Below are 4,013 nucleotides of genomic sequence, written 5' to 3'. Positions count from 1 at the left end.
GGTAACTTTTATTTATAAGCCGTTGTTCTTACACAAAATTTTACACAGACTATTTATGTCAAGGAAAAAGAAGTGCTCTCAATTCCATGTGTGGGGTAGCATGTTCTCTAGTTTCTGAAAATGTGGAACAAGTATAAACACACACATTCTTTACAAAAATTGAATTCAAAATAAAAATTTGAATTCCTTCTTCTCCTGTAATAAAAAGTAGTGTTGGTATCTAGCACCTAGATTTGGTTTTGTCCTGACCATTTACAAGGAGTTCCCACCATGACTTGCATCATTAGGGTTATGAACAATAGTTCACTTTGAAGAGAGCTGGATTTAGTCTTTCCTCCTCTTCTTGCCTTCATGCTCATTTTCCTTTGGGTGGCTGCTATCTTTGGGTCTTTTAGAGCCACCATGCTGTTTGGCTTGTTACAAAAACTCATCCAGACCAAAAGTATCTTCTTCAAGCTGAGGCTTTCTTGGCCTCTCTTACTGTCAGAACTAGAAAATTCCTTGTCAGGAACAAATTTGTTGCTTTTTGTTCTGGCTTCCAGGTCATCACCATACATATCCTTGTCCAGATTTTTACTCAGCCTATAAATACTTTGGGTCATATCTTTACCACCTCTCTAGGCTTGATCAAAAACATTGTAAATTTCATCTTTTCCAGCAGCAAATCCACTGTCCATAACTTTTGTTAGATTGAAGAGCCTGTGGTCATACTGAACTTTATTTAAAGTCTGAAGATTAGGCACAGCAAGAGCAATGACTTCACTGATATCTGGATTTCCTCCCTCTGCAGTCTTGACCTTTTATCAGGAGCTTTCCTGGTAGGATTCTGATCATTCTGTCTCTCTTTTCACCTGTCATGCAGGATTTCATCTCTCTCACATGCCTCTCCATCCTCTTTTTCCACATGGGATTTGATGCCAGCTCTCCTCTCCCTAGCTTTTTGTGCCATTTCTCGAAGTTTCTCTTCATGTTTCTCCTTTTCTTTTTGAGCCATCTTTCATTCTACCTGGGTGCGCATTTCTACAACTTCACGAGCCTTCGGATCAGCAGTGTAGAGAGCTTCAGCCAGTTTGGCAAAGTTTTCATTTATGTGTACTGTTTGAAGTGCTCTTCCATCAGCAGCCAGACATTTGTTTAATGGAAGTGTAACCCTTTGAATTTTTTCCAGTTGGAAATACAAGAAGGAATCTTCCACACTTGCTGTTCTTTTACAGTCATCTTCGAATGACTGTAGGAGAATGCATGACAGGTGCAAGACGAGAAGGTGTCCTCGCGGAATTTTCCTATTAATCTTGAACCTTGGAGGTTCCATTGGATCTTTCTGTATTCCTACCATTTGAATAACCCTCTGTTTAGCTCCAGAGTTAAGAGCCTCTGGCTGCTGCGACAGTGTGTATTGGATACACTGAGCAGGAGCCAGTTTATCAGGGACTCATACTGGCATGGCTGCAGCAACCTTCCATAATACCGACTTTTCCAAGGCTACCATTGTCTTTTCTGTTATCTCTTTAACAGCTTCTTCATCAGGTCTTTGCAGATCTGCATAATCTGTATTCATAACCTCTTTTGGAACCAGGTCGATGTATTTACTATAAATGACCTTGGCTTTTGACTGTCCTTTCTGAGCAATTGCATTATATTTAATGTTTCCATCAGGATCAATCTGAATGACCAATGCATTCAACATTTTTTCTTTCGCCCCATATCTAGTGGATACTGGGCCGCATGGATCTCTGGAAAAGCACCTCCATCTCTAAAATCCTCTAACAACCGAGGTATCCAACCTTTCCTGTACCTGTATGGGGGAGCTTCTCTTTGGGAGGAAACCAGTGAGGTCTGCCATTATCTTTTTCTTCTTGCTTTTTCGTCAGCCTCAAGCTGATCCTGAGATAGTTGAGTAGGTGCAGGCAAAAAGCTGACAAACACCCTCTTATTCCCTTAAATAGCTTTCACAACAATTTAGTGTATGTCTAAATTAATTTTACTTGCCTGTATGTTGATCCATATTCCTAGAGTTAGGCTATATAGATAAAACGTTCTGCCATGATTTACACCATGGTAGACATTTCTGTAACTCAAAGTAACATGTTATAGATAGCATGAAGATTAACACAGTTAGTGCAAACAACAGGCAGGAAACTGGAGCAGCTTCTTTCTTTTTGGAAACAATCTGGTGCAGTAATGTAATGTGAGTAAATTAAATATGTTTTAGCATTTCTGCCTCAATGAAAGTGCACTACTTTCTCAGCAAATCTGTGTTTATTTAGGTCACTGTGAAAGTACTCTAGTAAGTCATTTCTAAAAAATAACACTGTTTTTTTAATATTTTATGATTGAAGACCAACATACAATGCCATTATTATTAAACAATCTTTTTAATAGAATAATTCTATGCTAAAGTAGTATGCAGTAAAATATTGAAAAAATACTAGCCAATGTTATTTGAAAGCATCTAAATTAGTAATTTTTTTTTTTCTTTTCAGAACTGGGGATTGAACTCAGGCCCTTGCGCTTGCCAGGGAAGTGCATATTCCACTGAGCCATCTCCCCAGCCCCTTAAATTAGTAATCTCATTCCACATTATTTTAACCAAAACATGAGACACAGTGAAATTTCTTTATAATATAAAAACTAAGCACCCACTTAGGCAGATGCAGGGGTTGGGAGTTCGAACCCTGGGGTTGGCCATGGTGGCCTTGCCCCAGGGCATGCTGAGACAATGATTGAGACTGGACATGGTGGCCCTTGCCTGTAATCCCAGCACTTGGGAGACTGTAAACAGGAGGATCACTATGGTCCAATCTACACAGTGAGCTCCTGTGCATCCTGAACATCCTGTCCTAAATACAGAGAAAAAGTTAATCTACTTTGATTACTTAAAAATAGTCAGAAAAAAAACCAAGCAGACATTTAGGATATGTAATTTATCTACAAATAAATCTCCTTTTTTGTATTAAAACTGCAAAAATGAATGTCTGATTTAACAGTTCTATGACTAACTTTATTGCAGACAATATATTGTTAAAACTTGCCTAACTTCAATGCTGTATTTTGAAATTAAATATTTGTGTATTTTATTCATAAAATTACCATGAAGTAAGAAAAAGCCATGTTTGAATCCACAATGAAAACTTTTTCCTACATGGAAAATATGTTTAGTCTCTATAGTGTTTTGTTTTCTTTTTTTAAATGATGGCATACTTAGAATAAACTTTAGGTAAAAAATCTTGACTCAGAATAATATAGTTGAATTCTGAGCACCAAGTTTATACTTATTGATAAATATTCCAAACTTGTTGGGGCCAGGGAGATGGCTCAGTAGAATAAGCGGTTGCCTGGCAAGTGTAAGGACCTGTGTTCAATCCCTGGTTCCACAAAAAAACTATTCCAAACTTGTAAAAATATCTTAAAAGCAAAATACAATAGACTTTAATCTCTTTTAGGTTCATTTTTGCTCTCTAGATAACATTTTTAGAACTTGTAGAAGCAAAAGGGATTTTATAAAATGGTCAGCTCTAACACATGGTTAGCAGGATCATTCCACGGAAGGTTTCCAAATATACTGATATTTGACATTTTCAAACTTAAAAGAACTGCTTGACACTTATGCAAAGGGACAAGTATTATTTAAAGCTGGAAAGAAATCCACAAATTAAAGTGTTCATATATATTTATGGATTGGTTAAAATTATTAAGCTTAATTTATTGAAGAAATAATCTTTGACAGGAATATTTGTGCTCTTTTACTTATATTTGCAAGAAAGCAAAAAATATTTCAGGATAATTAGTCAGGCCTCTCTGTCTTCCTTCATTTAACACTTAGTTCTATGAGAAGGTATAACCTCCTGAGAGAAACGATAGAAAATAGAAGGCAACTTCTACTCTGAAGTAACAAATCCTGAGAAATAGGCTGTTTTTATCATGAAGTATTGATAGTGCCCCATTGATGTAGACAGATCTACATTTATCCGTTGTTTTCTCATGATGACACGAAAAATTGAAATCAGCAATGG

The 4,013-nt window shown here is 36.8% G+C and overlaps 1 pseudogene; it reads right to left on the bottom strand.

Moving 5' to 3' along the window:
* Positions 1-227: 227 nt before the first annotated feature.
* Positions 228-2,689, bottom strand: LOC101575910 (annotated as a pseudogene).
* Positions 2,690-4,013: the final 1,324 nt, after the last annotated feature.

This window comes from Octodon degus, unplaced genomic scaffold, assembly GCF_000260255.1.
Source record: "Octodon degus isolate 3935 unplaced genomic scaffold, OctDeg1.0 scaffold00175, whole genome shotgun sequence".
Lineage (NCBI taxonomy): Eukaryota > Metazoa > Chordata > Mammalia > Rodentia > Octodontidae > Octodon > Octodon degus.
The sequence above is the reverse complement of the archived record's forward strand: the minus strand, read 5'-3'. Positions and strand labels throughout refer to the sequence as shown.